This window comes from Triticum aestivum, chromosome 7A (assembly GCF_018294505.1).
Source record: "Triticum aestivum cultivar Chinese Spring chromosome 7A, IWGSC CS RefSeq v2.1, whole genome shotgun sequence".
Taxonomy (NCBI): domain Eukaryota; kingdom Viridiplantae; phylum Streptophyta; class Magnoliopsida; order Poales; family Poaceae; genus Triticum; species Triticum aestivum.
Genome location: NC_057812.1, coordinates 21963865 through 21987391, shown reverse-complemented (window position 1 = coordinate 21987391; position 23527 = coordinate 21963865). Strand labels below are relative to the sequence as shown.

The window sequence follows — 23527 nt, the reverse complement described above, 5'->3', positions numbered from 1 at the left end:
ACAACTGACATATTAGTTGTAATGCTTGCAAGGCTTATGTGATGTGCATTACCGAGAGGGCCCAGAGATACCTCTCCGACAATCGGAGTGACAAAACCTAATCTTGAAATACGCCAACCCAACATGTACCATTGGAGACACCTATAGTACTCCTTTATAATCACCCAGTTACATTGTGATGTTTGGTAGTACCCAAAGTGTTCCTCCGGTAAATGGGAGTTGTATAATCTCATAGTTATAGGAACATGTATAAGTCATGAAGAAAGCAATAGCAACATACTAAACGATCGGGTGCTAAGCTAATGGAATGGGTCATGTCAATCAGATCATTCAACTAATGATGTGACCTCGTTAATCAAATAACAACTCATTGTTCATGGTTAAGAAACATAACCATCTTTGATTAACGAGCTAGTTAAGTAGAGGCATACTAGTGAAACTTTGTTTGTCTATGTATTCACACATGTATTATGTTTCCGGTTAATACAATTCTAGCATGAATAATAATCATTTATCATGATTATAAGGAAATAAATAATAACTTTATTATTGCCTATAGGGCATATTTCCTTCAGTCTCCCACTTGCACTAGAGTCAATAATCTAGATTACACTGTAATGATTCTAATACCCATGGAGCCTTGGTTCTGATCATGTTTTGCTCGTGGAAGAGGCTTAGTCAACGGGTCTGCAACATTCAGATCCGTATGTATCTTGCAAATCTCTATGTCTCCCACCTGGACTAGTTCCCGGATGGAGTTGAAGCGTCTCTTGATGTGCTTGGTCCTTTTGTGAAATCTGGATTCCTTTGCCAAGGCAATTGCAGCAGTATTGTCACAAAAGATTTTCATTGGACCCGATGCACTAGGTATGACACCTAGATCGGATATGAACTCCTTCATCCAGACTCCTTCGTTCACTGCTTCCGAAGCAGCTATGTACTCCGCTTCACATGTAGATCCTGCTACGACGCTTTATTTAGAACTGCACCAACTGACAGCTCCACCGTTTAATGTAAACACGTATCCGGTTTGCGATTTACAATCGTCCGGATCAGTGTCAAAGCTTGCATCAACGTAACCTGTTACGGTGAGCTCTTTGTCACCTCCATATACGAGAAACATATCCTTAGTCCTTTTCAGGTATTTCAGGATGTTCTTGACCGCTGTCCAGTGATCCACTCCTGGATTACTTTGGTACCTCCCTGCTAAGCTTATAGCAAGGCACACATCAGGTCTGGTACACAGCATTGCATACATGATAGAGCCTATGGCTGAAGCATAGGGAACATCTTTCATTTTCTCTCTATCTTCTGCAGTGGTCGGGTATTGAGTCTTACTCAACTTCACACCTTGTAACACAGGCAAGAACCCTTTCTTTGCTTGATCCATTTTGAACTTTTTCAAAATTTTGTCAAGGTATGTGCTTTGTGAAAGTCCAATTAAACGTCTTGATCTATCTCTATAGATCTTAATGCCTAATATGTAAGTAGCTTCACCGAGGTCTTTTATTGAAAAACTCTTATTCAAGTATCCCTTTATGCTATCCAAAAATTCTATATCATTTCCAATTAGCAATATGTCATCCACATATAATATCAGAAATGCTACAGAGCTCCCACTCACTTTCTTGTAAATACAGGCTTCTCCGAAAGTCTGTATAAAACCAAATGCTTTGATCACACTATCAAAGCGTTTATTCCAACTCCGAGAGGCTTGCACCAGTCCATAAATGGATCGCTGGAGCTTGCACACTTTGTTAGCTCCCTTTGGATCGACAAAACCTTCTGGTTGCATCATATACAACTCTTCTTCCAGAAATCCATTCAGGAATTCAGTTTTGACATCCATTTGCCAAATTTCATAATCATAAAATGCGGCAATTGCTAACATGATTCAGACGGACTTAAGCATCGCTACGGGTGAGAAGGTCTCATCGTAGTCAATCCCTTGAACTTGCCGAAAACCTTTCGCGACAAGTCGAGCTTTGTAGACAGTAATATTACCATCAGCGTCAGTCTTCTTCTTAAAGATCCATTTATTCTCAATTGCTTGTCGATCATCGGGCAAGTCAACCAAAGTCCATACTTTGTTCTCATACATGGATCCCATCTCAGATTTCATGGCTTCAAGCCACTTTGCGGAATCTGGGCTCACCATCGCTTCTTCATAGTTCGTAGGTTCATCATGATCTAGTAGCATGATTTCCAGAACAGGATTACCGTACCACTCTGGCGCGGATCTTACTCTGGTTGATCTACAAGGTTCAGTAGTATCTTGATCTGAAGTTTCATGATCATTATCATTAGCTTCCTCACTAACTGGTGTAGGTGTCACTGAAACAGTTTTCTATGATGTACTACTTTCCAGTAAGGGAGCAGGTACAGTTACCTCGTCAAGTTCTACTTTCCTCCCACTCACTTCTTTCGAGAGAAACTCCTTCTCTAGAAAGGATCCATTCTTAGCAACGAATGTCTTGCCTTCGGATCTGTGATAGAAGGTGTACCCAATAGTGTCCTTTGGGTATCCTATGAAGACACATTTCTACGATTTGCGTTCGAGCTTATCAGGTTGAAGCTTTTTCACATAAGCATCGCAGCCCCAAACTTTAAGAAATGACAACTTTGGTTTCTTGCCAAACCATAGTTCATAAGGTGCCATCTCAACGGATTTTGATGGTGCCCTATTTAACGTGAATGCGGCCGTCTCTAAAGCATAACCCCAAAACGATAGCGGTAAATCTGTAAGAGACATTATAGATCGCACCATATCTAGTAAAGTACGATTACGACGTTCGGACACACCATTACGCTGTGGTGTTCCGGGTGGCGTGAGTTGCGAAACTATTCCACAATTTTTCAAATGTACACCAAACTCGTAACTCAAATATTCTCCTCGACGATCAGATCGTAGAAACTTCATTTTCTTGTTACGATGATTTTCAACTTCACTCTGAAATTCTTTGAACTTTTCAAATGTTTCAGACTTATGTTTCATTAAATAGATATACCCATATCTGCTTAAGTCATCTGTGAAGGTGAGAAAATAACGATATCCGCCACGAGCCTCAATTTTCATCGGACCACATACATCGGTATGTATGATTTCCAACAAATCTGTTGCTCTCTCCATAGTACCGGAGAACGGTGTTTTAGTCATCTTGCCCATGAGGCACGGTTCGCAAGTACCAAGTGATTCATAATCAAGTGGTTCCAAAAGTCCATCAGTATGGAGTTTCTTCATGCGCGTTACACCGATATGACCTAAACGACAGTGCCACAAATAAGTTGCACTTTCATTATCAACTCTGCATCTTTTGGCTTCAACATTATGAATATGTGTATTACTACTATCGAGATTCAATAAGAATAGACCACTCTTCAAGGGTGCATGACCATAAAAGATATTACTCATATAAATAGAACAACCATTATTCTCTGATTTAAATGAATAACCGTCTCGCATTAAACAAGATCCAGATATAATGTTCATGCTCAACGCTGGCACCAAATAACAATTATTTAGGTCTAATATTAATCCCGAAGGTAGATGTAGAGGTAGCGGGCCGACCGCGATCACATCGACTTTGGAACCGTTTCCCACGCGCATCGTCACCTCGTCCTTTGCCAGTGCCCGCTTATTCCGTAGTCCTTGTTTCGAGTTGCAAATATTAGCAACAGAACCAGTATCAAATACCCAGGTGCTAATGCGAGCTCTAGTAAGGTACACATCAATAACATGTATATCACATATACCTTTGTTCACCTTGCCATCCTTCTTATCCGCCAAATACTTGGGGCAGTTCCGCTTCCAGTGACCGGTCTGCTTGCTGTAGAAGAACTCAGTTTCAGGCTTAGGTCCAGACTTGGGTTTCTTCTCTTGAGCAGCAACTTATTTGTTGTTCTTCTTGAAGTTCCCCTTCTTCTTCCCTTTGCCCCTTTTCTTGAAACTAGTGGTCTTGTTAACCATCAACACTTGATGCTCCTTCTTGATTTCTACCTCCGCAGCTTTCAGCATCGCGAAGAGCTTGGGAATAGTCTTGTTCATCCCTTGCATATTATAGTTCATCACAAAGCTCTTGTAGCTTGGTGGCAGTGATTGGAGAATTCTGTCAATGACGCAATCATCCGAAAGATTAACTCCCAATTGAATCAAGTGATTATTATACCCAGACATTTTGAGTATATGCTCACTGACAGAACTATTCTCCTCCATCTTGCAGCTATAGAACTTATTGGAGACTTCATATCTCTCAATCCGGGCATTTGCTTGAAATATTAACTTCAACTCCTGGAACATCTCATATGCTCCATGACGTTCAAAACGTCGTTGAAGTCCCGATTCTAAGCCGTAAAGCATGGCACACTGAACTATCGAGTAGTCATCAGCTTTGCTCTGCCAGACGTTCATAACATCTGGTGTTGCTCCAGCAGCAGGCCTGGCACCTAGCGGTGCTTCCAGGACATAATTTTTCTGTGCAGCAATGAGGATAATCCTCAAGTTACGGACCCAGTCCGTGTAATTGCTACCATCATCTTTCAACTTTGCTTTCTCAAGGAACGCATTAAAATTCAACGGAACAACAGCACGAGCCATCTATCTACAATCAACATAAACAAGCAAGATACTATCAGGTACTAAGTTCATGATAAGTTTAAGTTCAATTAATCAAATTACTTAAGAACTCCCACTTAGATAGACATCCCTCTAATCTTCTAAGTGATTACGTGATCCAAATCAACTAAACCATGTCCGATCATCACGTGAGATGGAGTAGTTTTCAATGGTGAACATCGTTATGTTGATCATATCTACTATATGATTCACGCTCGACCTTTCGGTCTCCGTGTTCCGAGGCCATATCTGCATATGCTAGGCTCGTCAAGTTTAACCTGAGTATTCTGCGTGTGCAAAACTGGCTTGCACCCATTGTAGATGGACGTAGAGCTTATCACACCCGATCATCACGTGGTGTCTGGGCACGACGAACTTTGGCAACGGTGCATACTCAGGGAGAACACTTCTTGATAATTTAGTGAGAGATCATCTTATAATGCTACCGTCAATCAAAGCAAGATAAGATGCATAAAAAGATAAACATCACATGCAATCAATATAAGTGATATGATATGGCCATCATCATCTTGTGCTTGTGATCTCCATCTCCAAAGCACTGTCATGATCACCATCGTCACCGGCGCGACACCTTGATCTCCATCGTAGCATCGTTGTCGTCTCGCCAATCTTATGCTTCCATGACTATCACTACCGCTTAGTAATAAAGTAAAGCATTACATCGCTATTGCATTGCATACAATAAAGCGACAACCATATGGCTCCTACCAGTTGCTGATAACTTGGTTACAAAACATGATCATCTCATACAATAAAATTCAGCATCATGCCTTGACCATATCACATCACAACATGCCCTGCAAAAACAAGTTAGACGTCCTCTACTTTGTTGTTGCAAGTTTTACGTGGCTGCTACGGGCTTAAGCAAGAACCAATCTCACCTACGCATCAAAACTACAACGATAGTTTGTCAAATAGACTCCGTTTTAACCTTCGCAAGGACCGGGCGTAGCCACACTTGGTTCAACTAAAGTTGGAGAGACAGTCGCCCGCAAGCCACCTGTGTGCAAAGCACGTCGGGGGAACCGGTCTCGCGTAAGCGTACGCCTAATGTTGGTCCGGGTCGTCTCGTCCAACAATACCGCCGAACCAAAGTATGACATGCTGGTAGGCGGTATTACTATTATCGCCCACAACTCACTTGTGTTCTACTCGTGCATATAACATCAACATAAATAACCTGGCTCGGATGCCACTGTTGGGTTTCGTAGTAATTTCAAAAAAATTCCTACGCACACGCAAGATCATGTGATGCATAGCAACGAGGGGGAGAGTGTTGTCTATGTACCCACGCAGACCGACTGCGGAAGCGATGATACAACGTAGAGGAAGTAGTCGTACGTCTTCATGATCCAACCGATCAAGCACCAAAACTACGGCACCTCCGAGCTCGAGCACACGTTCAGCTCGATGACGATCCCCGGACTCCGATCCAGCAAAGTGTCGGGGAAGAGTTCCGTCAGCACGACGGCGTGGTGACGATCTTGACGCACTACAGCAGCAGGGCTTCGCCCAAACTCAGCTACAGTATTATCGAGGAATATGGTGGCTGGGGGCACCGCACACGGCTAAGGAATAGATCGCGTGGATCAACTTTGTGTTCTAGGGTGCCTCTACCTCAGTATATAAAGGACCAAAAGGGGGGAGGCTGGCCGGCCACAAGGGGTGCGCCAGGAGAGTCCTACTCCCTCTGGGAGTAGGATTCCCCCCCAATCCTAGTTGGAATAGGATTCGTGGAGGGGGAAGAGAGAGAGAGAGAGGGGGCCGGCCACCTCTCCTAGTCCTAATAATTAGGCATTAAGATCTATAGAGATAGATCAAGACGCTTAATTGGACTTTCACAAACCACATACCTTGACAAAATTTTGAAGAAGTTCAAAATGGATCAAGCAAAGAAAGGGTTCTTGCTTGTGTTACAAGGTGTGAAGTTGAGTAAGACTCAATGCCCGACCACTACAGAAGATAGAGAGAATATGAAAGATGTTCCCTATGCATCAGCCATAGGATCTATCATGTATGCAATGCTGTGTACCAGACCTGATGTGTGCCTTGCTATAAGTCTAGCAGGGAGGTACCAACGTAATCCAGGAGTGGATCACTGGACAGCGGTCAAGAACATCCTGAAATACCTGAAAAGGACTAAGGATATGTTTCTCATATATGGAGGTGACAAAGAACTCATCGTAAAAGGCTACGTTGATGCAAGCTTTGACACTGATCTGGACGATTCTAAATCGCAAACTGGATACGTGTTTACATTAAACGATGGGGCTGTAAGTTGGTGCAGTTCTAAACAAAGCGTTGTAGTGGGATCTACATGTTAAGCGGAGTACATAGCTGCTTCGGAAGCAGCAAATGAAGGAGTCTGGATGAAGGAGTTCATATCCGATCTAGGTGTCATACGTAGTGCATCGGGTCCAATGAAAATCTTTTGTGACAATACTGGTGCAATTGCCTTGGCAAATGAATCCAGATTTCACAAGAGAACCAAGCACATCAAGAGACGCTTCAATTCCATCTGGGATCTAGTCCAGGTGGGAGACATAGAGATTTGCAAAATGCATACGGATCTGAATATTGCAGACCCGTTGACTAAGCCTCTTCCACGAGCAAAACATGATCAGCACCAAGGCTCCATGGGTGTTAGAATCATTACTTTGTAATCTAGATTATCGACTCTAGTGCAAGTGGGAGACTGAAGGAAATATGCCCTAGAGGCAATAATAAAGTTATTATTTATTTCCTTATAATCATGATAAATGTTTATTATTCATGCTAGAATTGTATTAACCGGAAACATAATACATGTGTGAATACATAGACAAACAAAGTTTCACTAGTATGCCTCTACTTGACTAGCTCGTTAATCAAAGATGGTTATGTTTCCTAACCATGAACAATGAGTTGTTATTTGATTAACAGGATCACATCATTAAGAGAATGATTTGATTGACATGACCCATTCCATTAGCTTAGCAGCCGATCGTTTAGTATGTTGCTATTGCTTTCTTCATGACTTATACATGTTCCTATAACTATGAGATTATGCAACTCCCATTTACCGGAGGAACACTTTGGGTACTACCAAACATCACAACGTAACTGGGTGATTATAAAGGAGTACTACAGGTGTCTCCAATGGTACATGTTGGGTTGGCGTATTTCGAGATTAGGTTTTGTCACTCCGATTGTCGGAGAGGTATCTCTGGGCCCTCTCGGTAATGCACATCACTTAAGCCTTGCAAGCATTGCAACTAAATGAGTTAGTTGCGGGATGATGTATTACAGAACAAGTAAAGAGACTTGCGGCAACGAGATTGAACTAGGTATTGGAATATCGACGATCGAATCTCGGGCAAGTAACATACCGATGACAAAGGGAACAACGTATGTTGTTATGCGGTCTGACCAATAAAGATCTTCATAGAATATGTAGGAGCCAATATGGGCATCCAGGTCCCGCTATTGGTTATTGACTGGAGACATGTCTCGGTCATGTCTACATTGTTCTCGAACCCGTAGGGTCCGCACGCTTAAGGTTACGATGACAGTTATATTATGAGTTTATGCATTTTGATGTACCGAAGGTTGTTCGGAGTCCCAGATGTGATCACGGACATGACAAGGAGTCTCGAAAGGGTCGAGACATAAAGATTGATATATTGGAAGCCTATGTTTGGATATCGGAAGTGTTCCGGGTGAAATCGGGATTTTACCGGAGTACCGGGAGGTTACCGGAACCCCCCGGGAGCTAAATGGGCCATGCTGGGCCTTAGTGGAAAAGAGAAGAGGCAGCCCTACATGGGCCGCGCGCCCCTCCCCTCCCTTGGTCCGAATTGGACAAGGAGAGGGGGCCGACCCCTCTCTCTCTTTTCCCCCTCCACAAATCCTATTCCAACTAGGATTGGGGGGGGGGGGATCCTACCCCGAGAGGGAGTAGGACTCTCCTGGCGCGCCCTATGTGGCCGGCCAGCCTCCCCCCTTTGGTCCTTTATATACTGAGGCAGAGGCACCCTAGAACACACAAGTTGATCCACGTGATCTATTCCTTAGCCGTGTGCGGCGCCCCCAGCCACCATAGTCCTCGATAATACTGTAGCGGAGTTTAGGCGAAGCACTGCTGCTGTAGTGCATCAAGATCGTCACCACGCCGTCGTGCTGACGGAACTCTTCCCCGACACTTTGCTGGATCGGAGTCCGGGGATCATCATCGTGCTGAACGTGTGCTAGAACTCGGAGGTGTCGTAGTTTCGGTGCTTGATCGGTCGGATCGTGAAGATGTACGACTACATCAACCAAACGCTTCCGTTGTCGATCTACTAGGTATGTAGATCACACTCCCCCACCCCCCTCGTTGCTATGCATCACATGATCTTGTGTGTGCGTAGGAATTTTTTTGAAATTACTACGAAACCCATCATCTGTCCGGCGAGACTCATATGTATCGATCCCCTCCAACCCTCCAACCCATGACTCCTCCTCCTCTCTGGATCTCTGGATTGACCCAACCGCTTCTCCCCCAATCCCGGCCTCCTCCATGCCGAGCCGAGAGACACTCCCCACTTCCAGCCGAAACCCTAGCCTGAGACCCCTTCCTCCTCGATGGCCAACCCCTCCATGGCGGTCGGCGGCAGGGTGCCCTTGGCGGTGGGGGTCCATGCCGTCGGAGCCCAGATCCGCAACCGCATCCGCGTGGCGCTCGTCGACCGTGTGGCTGCGGCCCTGGCGACACGATGGTAGCGTCGACCCTGGCGGCATTGGAGGCAGCGAGCCAGTCCCTGAGAAACCGCGAGATCCTCAGCGCCGTGGGCACCACCGCGGCGGCGCTAAGCACCACCGATGCCGATGGGGTCCAACGAGGCGGACAAGCCGTTGCGGCGGATCGGTGCGTCGTTCGAGCAACTCGCGACCGTCGCCAAGCCACAGCAGCAGCCCGCGATGGCGGCGGGGGACATCTCGTGTGCCTGCTCCAACGTCTCCGTCCTCTTTGGCTGCCTCGGCATCGCCTTCAAATTTGCCTTCATGGACTACGTCGCCAAGGCAAGCGGCCGCTCCTCAGCCCCCCTCTCCTCCCCCGCTACCTGCTCTGCTGTTCGGTATGCTACTTCATTGTGCTTGTACTGTATGTGGTAAAATTTCTGGTGATTCCTTCCCGGGACATTGATTTAGTTGTGTGAAGCTGAGAGGTTTGGGATGAAATGACCATTGCTTGTTCAATCAGTAAATTCTTCAGTGTTCTTGGCTTCTTAGTACATGCACATTGAGTACATGCACATTCACATTTGTTGTATCTGAATTGTATCAACTTGCCAGTTAGCTAATTACTAAAATCATGTGCACATAACTATGTGAAGTTGATGTTCAACGATTACATGTGATAACTAGGAAGCATATTTTTATCAGTGGACTGCTATTTCTTTTCTTGCTTCTGTTTGCAAAATTAGGTGATCATGGTAGCCTTGTTTTCTTTAGTGTTAAAAAAAGTACTAGGCTGCAGTTTTTTAGTGTGTCATCTTTATATGTGTCTTTCGAGTGAACAAACTATGCTAAAGGTAGATCAGGACTTTCATCTGAAGTGGAATTCTATCTTGGGTCTGATCTTTTGAATGAAAAGTTTTAGTTAGAAATACACTGCTTTCTATCTGAAGGGGTGTATAGCTGTGTTGTATGACGTTGTTAGTTTTTAATGTACAAAAATTTGGTAGGTATTCTAGGCTGATGGTTGTTGGGACTCTATAGTTATTGAATGGATTTGCTAGCAACAAGGTGCCAGGCACAATTTACTGGTTATGAGAAGACTATAGTTGTGTTATTGTGATATTCAATTTATAGAATTGACTATGTTCTGTTTTTGCTTCAGGTAAACCAAGGTTTTGCTCATGGCTCGTACTAAGCAGACTGCTCGTAAGTCCACTGGAGGAAAGGCTCCTAGGAAGCAGCTAGCCACCAAGGTTTGTGACTGCAATATTGATAGTTTACCTATGCCATGTCTTTATTTATGGTTTAGGTAAATTGAACTGGGTATAATTTGAACCTCAACCTTCATTGCCAGCTTATGACCAGATATCCTACTGATGTATATGGACTATCATGGTATTATTGTTAATTTGACCATGTGCTCTACTTTGCTTTTTGACAGGCTGCCCGTAAGTCTGCTCCCACAACTGGAGGAGTGAAGAAGCCTCACCGTTACCGCCCTGGAACTGTTGCTCTTCGGTGTGTAAAATCTTCCAACCTATTCTAGCATGTGTTATAGTTTTGTTTTGAAGTATTCTTAAATGAGTAAATTTTGTGCTTGACTTTGCAGTGAGATCCGCAAGTACTAGAAGAGCATGGAGCTGCTCATCAGGAAGCTTCCATTCCAGAGGCTTGTTAGGGAGATTGCCCAGGACTTCAAGGCGATCAATCAACTTGTGCACTACATTGTGATGCTCCCGTTGTGTCAACTCTTATAGTATGATGAATCAAGTAAACTAAAATCACCATCCTGTTCTGTCTGTGCAGACTGACCTCCGCTTCCAGAGCCATGCGGTGCTGGCCCTTCAGGAGGCTGCAGAGGCCTACCTGGTGGGTCTCTTCGAGGATCCGTGGCGAGAGGGCTTAAGGTGCTTGCTTTGCCTGTGGGAATGTCTCTGGCGGGCATCTGTGTCTGCTTTTGCTGCTGTTTTTAGTGATTGTTTGGAACTGCTAGCTCTAATTTAACTTACTTCTCGTTCCCCTGTTTCTGCTGTCAGTATTCCTATGGAAATTTAGGTAACTATAGTAATACTGTACAAGAAACATCATTGCATTACAAGTTGGGTTTAAATCTACTTGTGAGCAACTGGGTGCGCCCATTCTAGAAATATGATATGTAGATTTGCTTCACAGAACTGATGATGATGCACGTATTTGGAACAGTCCAGTCCATTCTCACAACCAATTAAGTCCAGAGCTCACACCTCTCTATTGATGATGCACGTACATTCCAGTTAAAGAATAACACACGATTAATTAATTCTTGGGCTCTTCTAGCCATGCTTCTTACTCTAGGTTCCAAGTAGAGATTCCTATATACGTATACTTGCTTTGCTGCCGATTCCTGACTCTGTCTGTCTGTTTTGGAACTGTAAAATGCAGTGATGCCAAACATCGCCTCTGCTTCAACTGATTAATTTTTTGCGTGCCAAACAGAGCCTGTGATGTTATCAAAATATTTGCTACTCTTAATGGGTTTATCCCACTTGATGATCTTAACCACCAAGATCTTTGAGGCTCTTATTTCTAGTCTAATGTTATCAGTATAGTACATCCGCTGTTTGCATGATAGATACATATATGTGACATCAATTTGTCGTTGGATATTGCTGGAAACTAGCTATGTCACATCAATTTCTTGGTTGTCTAGTTTGTTATGTCACATCAATTATATGCTTTTTCTGAGATTGTGTTTTAGCTACTGCCACTTTGAGCTGTTGTAGATTTTAGTTATCAATTACAACAAATCATTCTTACATTCCAGACTTGATCTTACTACTAAATAGCACCCCCTGTTGTTGTTGTTGTTGTTGTTGTTGTTGTTATTCACCCTATCCTTCCTGTTCTGTTTTCTTGTTGGCAGATATTTTGAGTAAATTCAAGACGAAAGATGTTCAAAGAAGCTCCAAGACATTCTTATATAGCAAGTTATGTAATAATAGATGGGCTATCTGGGAATTTAATGTATCTTCTCTCTGTTTGTGAATGAAATAGTAATTATGTATGTGATTTAATGTATCTTCTCTCTGTGAATTTCATGTATGTTTCAGAATTACAATTCCTGTTTCATATGAAATAGTAATTATGTATGTGATTTGAAAATGTGTGCAATGAAAACATGACTCATGCGACCCACTTATCAAAATAATTTGAGCACATTTGAAATTTCTGACGTGTGGGACCAGTGTATGATATTATGATATTTGGGACAAATGTAAAACAGTGGAAAATAAAATAGCAAAAAGTAAAAGATCATAGGATGTAAAAGGCCGCATCTAGAAATAAAAAGGCCAAATTGTTGGGCCAGGCCCATGTAGATAGAGAAAATTAATAAAGAAAATATACAGCAAAAAGGCCGAATTGTTGGGCTAGGCCCATGTAGAAAACGGAATTGGACCGGGCTGAATCTTGTGCCACATCAGCTTGCCACGCTGGATGCCTACGTGGCCTGGGGAGGTTGCTAGTGACCAAAACGCCACAGTAGACGTATTTTGGTCATAAACGTCTTCGACCATTCCATAAGAAAGGTCGCTAATGTCAGTTTATGACGGCCAACTTTTGACCTTATGTTTTTGGTCACAAAAAGGTCACAAATGAAAATTTGTGACCATTCAGTGACCAATAGTGGTGGTCACAAGTTGACATATTTCTTGTAGGGAGAGAGGACTAGACACGCTAGCTAGCTAGTAAGCAAACGAAGGAAACAAAAGATCGTCATGAACATATGTATACAGAGAGAAGTGATATCGACCACCTCTCCTTCTCCGAGAGATTGGTCGAACAACAAGTTTTCATATATCTATCCGACACTACCGGCTACATATATAAAATAATTATCTCTTATAATATAATCTCCTAATTATATATGAACACAGGATCCACATAGTATTCTCCGTCTTCAGCGATCACGTGGTCAAGGAAGAATGCCGCCAATTCCTCTTGAATTGCTCGCATACGATCTGGTGGTAGGAGTTCATCCCGCATATGAAAGATCTAATTTTAAGAAGGGGGTCAATACATATATCTATGAATAAATGAAACTCAACACAAATGATGGTAATAAAATAAAATTGTGAATATTATTGCTTACGCACTTCATATTGTTCGTCAGAGTACCCCCGTTCACAGGTAGTGTGGCGGATGGACTCGCAAACATAGTATCCACATAAATCATTCCCTTGATCCCGCCACAACCACTTTACAAGAAATAGAGGTCAATCAAACTGATAAGCAAGCATGCCAAATGGTATTGACGAAACTAGCGCTTGAATCACTAGGAGACGCGCGGAACATGCTACTATAGTACTTACTTTCGGATGTCTAAATTGCAGCTTCTTCGGCAGTCCCGGAGCTTTTTTGGTGAATTTTCTCCCAACCCTGCCAGACAAAGAAAACAATTACTTGATATCATTAAATGAACAAAGTTGCTGATATGGTGGATAATGATCGATTTAACTTACTTCTCGAGCATTTGAGTCATGTCCGCATACTCCTAGGGATCTTTTCGTCTCGAGTCTAATACGGTTACTAGTCCCTGCTCAAGCTTAATCTCTAGGAGAATATAGTGGAAACTGGGCACGCATGCATAACTCATCAATTACATTACTATAACCTGGACTAATATATAAGGGAAACCGAATATGCACAAGACAGTAACACTCACTTGAAGTTGTAAGGAAAGAGTATTATATATTTGTTTTCATTTATTACCAACGATCGTAGCAAGTTGGCCTCGGTATCTTCGGCATGATATTCAACCTCAGTTGCATCTATGAGATTTGTGTTAATGAACCCAATATCACCGACTTGTCTTTTCTTCAATTCGGCGATCTTCAATCTGCATAATATAGTGAGGATAATTATAAATACATGCAATGAAAGAGCTGGCCTATATAGAGAGACTTAATGACAGAAGTAGTAGTACTTACAGACAGTAGCAAGTGACCGTTGTTTTATCGAGGGCCCTTTGATTGAAAAAAATGGAAGAACTCCTCAAATGGAACATTCAACAGTTCAATTCCAACGAGGTCATGCTCCTCTCTAACTCAGCGTCAAAGTATTCCTCCCCCCAGACTCTCTGCAGGTTTTCATGTACCAATCATGCAATCTTTGCATCATCTTTGTTAGAGATCTTTCATCTTTGACGAGAGGCTTCCCGTACTCGTATCTGTGTACCACCTCCAAGATATCATAATGTACATCGTCGGGCAGGTAATCTCCAAGATTGCTATAACCGGGCACCATTCTCGGATCATTAGCGACGATGTCGCTAGTCACCTTGAGCGGGGGGCGCGATTGGTTCGCTTGTTCGCCGAGTTGGGCAATTTTTTTCCCAGCTCTTCGTTCTTTTATCCTTTGATCACTGACAGTACTTCCCGACCGCTCCGCTTCGACAAATGTCTTTCCAATAATGCGCTCATAGTTGCCTTTTGGCGGAGACTTTGGTGGTTTTGTCAAGGCAGCAAGAGTGCGCTTCGCTTTCAGCGGATCTACCTTCTCCTCCGGAGGTGGATGTTTCTTTGCTTTCACCCCTTGAAAGAAGTTCGTCACTTCGTCTCGTGCGATCTTCGCGTTCTCCTCCGGGGTCATCTCGTATGGTAACTTCTCTGGAGTCTTCAGAGAAGGACCGAATCTGTATTGCCTCCCATCTCTGGCTGTACTGCTAGACGCCGGTAGAGCAGACGGAGCGGCTGCGGCTGTCTTCTTTCCTTGCTTACGAGGCGGAGGAGAAGGACTACGACGCGCCAGAGCAGTCGGAGCAGCGGTGGGTCTCTTCCGCCCTTGCTGACGGGGCGAAGAAGGAGGAGGCTGGCTGCTCGGGCGCGCCGGCGCAGGCGGAGAAGGAGGCGGAGTGCCGCCACGCGCCGGAGAATGAGGCCGAGTGCCCTGATCGTCACTTGCCGGAGGAGGAGGAGGAGGCGGAGGCGTCCAGTTCGAAAGGTTGATGAGCTCCTTCTGCCATAGGCATGGAGTCTTCAGAGTAGAACCCAGCCTAGTCTCCCCTTCACCGGTTGGGTGGTCAAGCTGGAGGTCCTCAAATCCCTCCGTTATTTCGTCCATCGTCACCCTAGCATATCCTTCTGGAATCGGACGACAGTGAAAAGTTGCACCGGGTTCCGGAGGTTGAACAGAGCCGACAGCCGCCTTAATTTTGAAGTTCTGCCATTCCGTCATAAGGTGGCAAGGTTGAGACTCCGTGATAGCATCCACGGGGTAGCTAGCAGGAGACGGCAAGACATGCTCCGGCTGAAGCAGCTCGGCGGAAGCCACGCTGCTTCTCCGCTGAGATGGCGGGGTAGTTTTGGCAGGTCGCTTGCTGCGAGCTACTTCTCGTTCCTCTAGTGCTTGAACTGTTTCGTGCAGCATCTGAATTTGGGTCTGCTCCACTTTTTTCCTCCTCTCCTGGCATTTGTAACCGCCTGCGTCCGGAAAACCAGCCTTCCACGGAACGGAGCCTGGCATGCCTCGTGTCCGTCCAGGGTGCTCAGGATTCCCGAGGGCCATTGTGAGCTCGTCGTTCTCTCTGTCTGGAACGAACGTCCCTTGCCGCGCTGCATCGATATAGTGTTGAAGCCTCTTGACTGGTATTTTCATTTGCTCGTTCGTCCAAAGGCACTTCCCTGATACAGGGTCCAAGGTTCCGCCAGCCCCGAAGAACCAAGTCCGGCATCGGTCTGGCCAGTTCACTGTCTCTGGTTCGATCCCTTTATCAAGCAGATCATTCTCAGCCTTGGCCCACTTAGGCCGGGCTTTGAGGTAGCCACCTGACCCTGTGCAGCATTTTGCTTGTTTGTCGCCGACATCTTCTTACTCTTTTCCGATGTCTTGTGGGCCACAAATGCGGGCCAGTGATCTCTGATCTTCTCATATTTGCCGATGAATTATGGTGTCTGTTCTTTGTCGACAAACCTTTTCAGCTCATTCTTCCACCTCCCGAATAGGTCTGTCATCTTCTAAAGAGCAAAAGACTTGATAAATTGCTCTTTAACTGGCTTCTCCGGATCCTCCTCTGGCGGTAGGGTGAAATTTGACTTCAGCTCAGTCCAAAGATCATCTTTCTGCATATCATTGACATAAGACACCTCAGGGTCTTCGTTCTTAGGCTTATACCATTGGTGGATGTTGATTGGGATCTTGTCCCTAACAAGAACCCCGCTGAGGGAGTCCTGGATTAGGGGGTATCCGGACAGCCGGACTATACCCTTTGGCCAGACTGTTGGACTATGAAGATACATGATTAAAGACTTCGTCTTGTGTCCGGATAGGACTCTCCTTGGCGTGGAAGGCAAGCTTGGCAATACGGATATGTAGATCTCCTCCCATTGTAACCGACTCTGTGTAACCCTAGCCCCCTCCGGTGTCTATATAAACCGGAGGGTTTAGTCCGTAGGACAACAACAATCATACCATAGGCTAGCTTCTAGGGTTTAGCCTCTATGATCTCATGGTAGATCAACTCTTGTACTACTCATATCATCAAGATCAATCAAGTAGGAAGTAGGGTATTACCTCCATAGAGAGGGCCCGAACCTGGGTAAACATCGTGTCCCCTGCCTCCTATTACCATCCGCATTAGACGCACAGTTCGGGACCCCCTACCTGAGATCCACCGGTTTTGACACCGACATTGGTGCTTTCATTGAGAGTTCCATTGTGCCGTCGCCATAAGGCCTGATGGCTCCTTCGATCATCGATGGTGATGCGGTCCAGGGTGGGGTTTTCCTCCCCGGACAGATCTTCATATTCGGCGGCTTCGCACTGCGGGCCAACTCGCTTGGCCATCTGGAGCAGATCGAAAGCTACCCCCTGGCCACCAGGTCAGGTTCGGAAACTTGAACTACATGGCCGACATCCACGGGGACTTGATCTTCGACGGATACGAGCCCATGCCAGGTGCGACGCACGATCACGACGAGCATGATTTAGCTCTGCCGTCGGACGGCGTTCAGGAGATCGCACCAGCAACAACTCCGGCCTTCAATCCGGAACAGATTGCGCCATCCAAGGACGGGCGGATAGACCCCGCCATGGAGGCCGCACTCTTAGTGGCGATAGAGCCGGATACTGGCCCTCCCCCTCACGAGAGTCGTGATGCCAGACCTATAGACTCGTCTCCGGCCATAGACTCTGAACCGCTTGCGCCCGTGCTTGTCGAATCTGACTGGGCGCCGGTCATGGAATTCACCTTCGCGGATATCTTTCAGCATTCGCCCTTCGGCGATGTACTAAACTCGTTAAGGTCTCTCTCTTTGTTAGGAGAACCTTGGCCGAACTATATCCGGCTAGAATGGGATGCGGACGATGAAGAAATTCAAGCCCCACCCACCACCACTACTAGGGAAAAGCCTATACACCGAATTTTACCAGTAGCACTATACTAAATCAAGCGCTGCTGCTACTTAGTAGCAGTGCGCGTAAATAAACCGCGCTACTGCTATGACTTTAGCAGTAGCGCGTACTAGCGAAAAGCGCTGCTGCTATGTTTGAACTGGGCGCACATGGCTAGCCCAACCTAGCAGTAGCGCGTATAATGGCCCAACGCTACTGCTAATCTCCTTAGCTGCAGCGTGTATTCCAGAACGCGCTGTAGCTAACGTAGCAGTAGCGCCCTTTCTAGAACGCGCTACTGGTACTTCTGACTTAACCACGCGGCTCGTCCTTCCCCACGGCCACTTCATCCCCCAAATCAACTCCACTCTCGCCGCCGCCGTCGCCCCTCGGCCGCCGCGCGCTCTCCCCATGCCGCCCCCGACCCCAGATTCAACGCCGACCCCGCCCCTGACCTCAACGCCCCCCGGGACGCCGCCCCCGACCCCGACCTCAACGCCGCCCCGGACGCCGCCCCCGCCCCCCGACCTCAACGCCGCCCCGGAGCCCCGACCACGACCTCGACGCCGCTGGCCCCTCCCTCGTCGCAGGCACCCAAGGTGAGCACGCCTGCTCCTCCCTCTCCGCTACCTCTGCCTAGGGTTTCTACCTCCATCAAATTAGTTAGGGTTTCTACCACTTTCCACCCCTATAGGTTCATCAAATTAGATGGTAATTAGGGCAGTAGTTCTTAGGTACTAATTAGTTAGTAAGAACTAGGTACTAATTAGGTACTAGAATATTTTTATTTATAGTAAGTTTATTTTTAGTAAGAACTAGTTGAATTAATAGAACTAGTTAGTAAGAACTTGTTGCTATTTTTTTAGTTAAAGCAATTTTCCCGCATCGATGTGGATGATGCCTATCCCGCATCCTCATCATTGAGTCGGTGGAGGACGACACCTGCTTGACCAGATGGGCCATGTTCGGGACTGGGCTCCGCCGGGGTGGTACTGGGAGGCGCTACCTACCGGGGGCGCAGGTTGGTGAGGAGCCAGCCTGTCGTTGACCCGAACCTTCTTTGGTGGTGGTCGCGTGGGCTAGTGACGGTCCAGAGGCTTGAGGACTCCGCGGAGGTGGTGCGTCACCGTGTCAGTGAGGAGGACGCGCACGTCCGTCGCTACTTGTTTGCGTTGGAGCACAGGTTCTCCAATACCTGGCAGGTTCTCCAGGGATCTCACTGGAGCTATGATCCCGTGATGGTTCCTTCTCTGTGGGTGTCCATCACCCGCGCCGATACCCGTCGTGTGCTAGTGATGTTATATGTATAACACTATTCGGGATGTATTAGTGATAATATTCGACGATGTACGGACGCATGAGATGATTTACTTTTGCTTATTGAATGCCTGCTAATTTGAGTCTTATAAGATATTTTGAAATGTATATCTTGTGTTGCTCAATATCCAAGTGGTCGGTCATGTTTGCAGGTTACACCTCCGAGTGGCCTATGTTTTGCCGGAGTGTTGATTCATTTCCGTTCCGGCAAATTTCAGGCGCTCGATATATCCTATTTTAGCAAACGTCATGCCGAATTTTTTCGTGAATTTTGGCATGACTTTTGCCAGAATATGTAGGAAATATCGAGTGCCCCGGATTTTTGTGTTGAGTATCCTAGTAGTTGTCTTTTATCGATTTTCAATTAATGTTTTAACTATGAACATAGGAAATGTCTGACGACAAAAAGGATTTCGGTATTTGCAAATACTGCGAAGACGAGCGTGGCCTATGCGACGGAATCTTCCTAGATGATGATAGGCGCTTCAACATCAAGTTGGACGAGAACTTCGAAGTGGATACAGTAAGTCACAATGACATGTCTTTTTTCATAATTAAGCATGACATCTGCTTCATTTGCTTCAATTTTTTTTTACTATTCTACTAGCGTATCCCCTGCCATGCAAGAGTTTTTGTATTGGATAAGATAGGTTTCAGTCATACTATGGAGGTAAAGAAATTTTATTTGAAGACCGAGCATGGTTATATTTTCCACGCAAAATTATACAATTCAGACGACTACACCTATTTTGGATGCAAAACATGGCGAGCACTATGCAAGACTTATGCATTTGAGCCTGATATGGTTATCACCTTTGATATTTGTCCGGAAGATGATATTGAAGGTAATACCGACATCTGGGTCGATGTGCAGGCGCCTCCAGTTACACCAAAATGTAAGTTTCTCAACCATATTTATGTATTTGATATTGTTTATTCAAAAATAGTTGACAACTAATTTGTATTGTTAGCTTATTTCGGTGCAAGCAAACATATCCAGTGCTTGGTCGACAGGACCTACTACTGTCCCGGGGCTGAACTAAACTGCGAGGAGCTAAGTCATTATGTTTCATGGCTTGAGGATCTTGATACCATCAAGACAAATTTTCTTCCTGGACTTAGAAATCTTAGTACTGAAAACGTGCGACCAAGAGTGTTCGTCATGAACTACGGTCACATCTATTTAGGAAGGATGGTAAGATTTTTACTATTTTTCCTCGGTGCATCTTTTCCATACATTATTTGTGAAGCTAAACTTCATTGCTAAGTATGTGACCATACGATGTTCTTCAACAGGGACTCCCGATGAATGTTGTGCCTTATGGGATCGAGACTAAAGGTACCATGAGTATTATTAGCTTACGGCCAAGATATCCTACATGTTACTTTAGTGCATTCAAGATCAGCGATGAATGCTTAATAGTGCAAGACTGGACCAGATATGTGATTGGGGAAAGCAGACAAGTACTAGGGTGCAGCAAACAGATGTGCTACCCAAAATTAGGAGACAGGTTCATCTGCATGCTCCAACTTGATCAAGGAGGAGAGCTACACATGTTTTATGTTGTTTTACCTAAGAGAGAGCAATAGGAGTGATTAGCTAGAAATGAGTTTGAGGATGATGATGTGCTACACTATTACTATGATGATAAAATAGCTAGTGTTGGTGGTAATGACTGATGATTATTATTAGCTAGTGTTAGTGGTGATTAAATAAATATTGTTGGTGCTAATGATTATGATGATGATTAAATAGCTTGTGCTGGCGGATTAGATTCAAGTAGAGGCAACATGTGGTGCACATCGAAAGTACTACTAGTCCAAACTAGATCAAGTTTGGATTAGTAGTATACTTTTGACATGCACCACATATTGCCTCCACTTGAACCTAATCCACCTTCATTTGACACACTGTTATGGACATAATGATGTAAACCTCATAACTGGTATTGTACCAATATTTGTACGATGGCGCATAAATACACTAAAAATAAAAAATTAAAAAAAATAAAAAAACAATACTAGTAGCGATGGAAAGAAAACACGCTGCCAGTAGTTACATTAGCAGCAGCGTGGGAGTGAACAAGCGCTGCAGCTATTTGTCCTAGCAGTAGCGCGTGCGGCACGCGTTACTGCTAAGCAATAGCTGTAGCGCCTTATTAGTAGTGCGCCTACCCACGCTACTAGTGAGCACAAAACCAGCGCTACTGCTAGGGTTTTCCCTAGTAGTGCACCCACTTAGTAGCCACTGTCGATGATCGAACCGACATGCTTGACTTCGACTCCGAATACATCGATGGTATGGACAACGATGAAGGAGACGAACAAGAACCACTGCCAACGGGGCATTGGACCGCCACCTCATCATACGATATATACATGGTGGATACACCCAAAGAAGGCAATGGCGACAAAACAGCGGAGGATGACCCCTCCAAGAAGCAACCTAAGCGCTGACATCAGCGGCGCCGCTCTAAGTCTCGCCACAGCAAAAGTGGTGATACATGCACAGGAGACAACAGCACTCCGGACAGTGCCGAAGACGATGACAATCCCCTCCAGCAGGACCGGGAGCTGGAGGATGAACAAGCCAGCCCTCTGGAGCGAGCGGTAGAGGGAGAGGAGGACAATTACATGCCCCCCTCCGAAGACGAAGAATTTGTCGTACCTGAGGATCCCGTCGAGCAGGAGCGCTTCAAGCGCCGGCTTATAGCCACAGCGAATAGCCTGAAGAAAAAACAGCAACAGCTTCGAGCTAATCAGGACTTGCTAGCAGATAGATGGACTGAAGTCCTTGCGGTCGAGGAATACGAACTCGAACGCCCCTCCGAGGCTCACCCAAAGCATAGGTTGCTACCCCTACTTGAGGAGGAAGCATTAAAACCTACATCACCAGCATACGATGCAGCTGACGGCCACCTCGTGGCCGAGACAGAGAGGCATTTCAGCCAGAAGTTCACCCCACACACTGCCGCCACTCAAACAAACATACCAAGGCACCGGGAAACACGCGAGACCTGCGAGATGTATTGGAAGACATGGCAAAACACGCAAGATCGATCTATGGATCACGGGGGCGCGCCCCTACGCAGGGTGGTGACCGTCACGCCGGATACAGTAAAAGTAAATCCGGCCGGGCCGACTGCAGGCAAGACTCATACGAGCTGCGCCGCGATATAGCCCAGCACAGAGGCGCCGCACACCCCCTATGCTTCACTGACGAAGTAATGGATCATGAATTCCCAGAGGGTTTTAAACCCGTAAATATCGAATCATATGATGGTACAACAGATCCCGCGGTATGGATCGAGGACTTCCTCCTCCACATCCACATGGCTCGCGGCGACGATCTACATGCCATCAAGTACCTCCCATTAAAACTTAAAGGACCAACTCGGCATTGGCTGAATAGCATGCCAGCAGACTTCGTCGGTTGTTGGGAGGATCTGGAAGACGCATTCCTCGACAACTTCCAGGGCACTTATGTGCGACCACCAGATGCCGATGACCTGAGCGACATAATTCAGCAGCCAGGGGAATCGGCCAGGCAATTCTGGACTTGGTTCTTAACCAAGAAGAATCAAATTGTCGACTGTCCGGATGCAGAGGCCTTAGCGGCATTTAAGCACAACATCCATGACGAGTGGCTCGCCCGGCACCTCGGCCAAGAAAAGCCAAAATCAATGGTAGCCCTCACGACACTCATGACCCGCTTTTGCGCGGGAGAGGTTAGCTGGCTGGCTCGCAGCAACAACATATCAAGGAACCTTGGCACCTCAGATACCAAGGATAGTAACGGCAGGCCACGTCGCAACAAACATAAACGCCGCAATAACGGCGATAACACCGAGGATACGGCAGTTAATGATGGATTCAGAGGCTCTAAACCTGGTCAGCGGAAAAGGCCATTCAAAAGAAGCACTCTGGGCCCGTCCAGTCTGGACCGCATACTCGATCGCTCGTGCCAAATACACGGCACCCCCGACAAACCAGCCAATCACACCAATAGAGAATGCTAGGTATTCAAGCAGGCCGGCAAGTTAAATGCCGAGAATAAGGACAAGGGGCTGCACAGCGATGACGAGGAGGAGCCCCGGCAGCCGAACACGGGAGGACAGAAGAGGTTCCTGTTGGGTTTCGTAGTAATTTCAAAAAAATTCCTACGCACACGCAAGATCATGGTGATGCATAGCAACGAGAGGGGAGAGTGTTGTCTACGTACCCACGCAGACCGACTGCAGAAGCGTTGACACAACGTAGAGGAAGTAGTCGTACGTCTTCACGATCCAACCGATCAAGCACCGAAACTACGGCGCCTCCGAGTTCGAGCACACGTTCAGCTCGATGACGATCCACGGACTCTGATCCAGCAAAGTGTCGGGGAAGAGTTCCGTCAGCACGACGGCGTGGTGACGATCTTGATGCACTACAGCAGCAGGGCTTCGCCTAAACTCCGCTACAGTATTATCGAGGAATATGGTGGCTGGGGGCACCGCACACGGCTAAGGAATA

General features: G+C 45.8%; 1 long non-coding RNA gene and 1 other non-coding gene across 2 annotated transcripts; both read left to right on the top strand.

The window, feature by feature from the left end:
* Window positions 1–10448: 10448 nt before the first annotated feature.
* On the top strand, window positions 10449–11033 carry LOC123148253 (uncharacterized). Its single transcript, XR_006473710.1, has 3 exons — window positions 10449–10584; window positions 10773–10849; window positions 10941–11033. It is a non-coding gene; the product is annotated as an uncharacterized lncRNA (long non-coding RNA).
* Window positions 11034–11806: 773 nt separating this feature from the next.
* LOC123155112 (small nucleolar RNA SNORD24) lies at window positions 11807–11889 on the top strand. The gene has a single exon (XR_006477228.1). It is a non-coding gene; the product is annotated as a small nucleolar RNA SNORD24 (small nucleolar RNA).
* Window positions 11890–23527: the final 11638 nt, after the last annotated feature.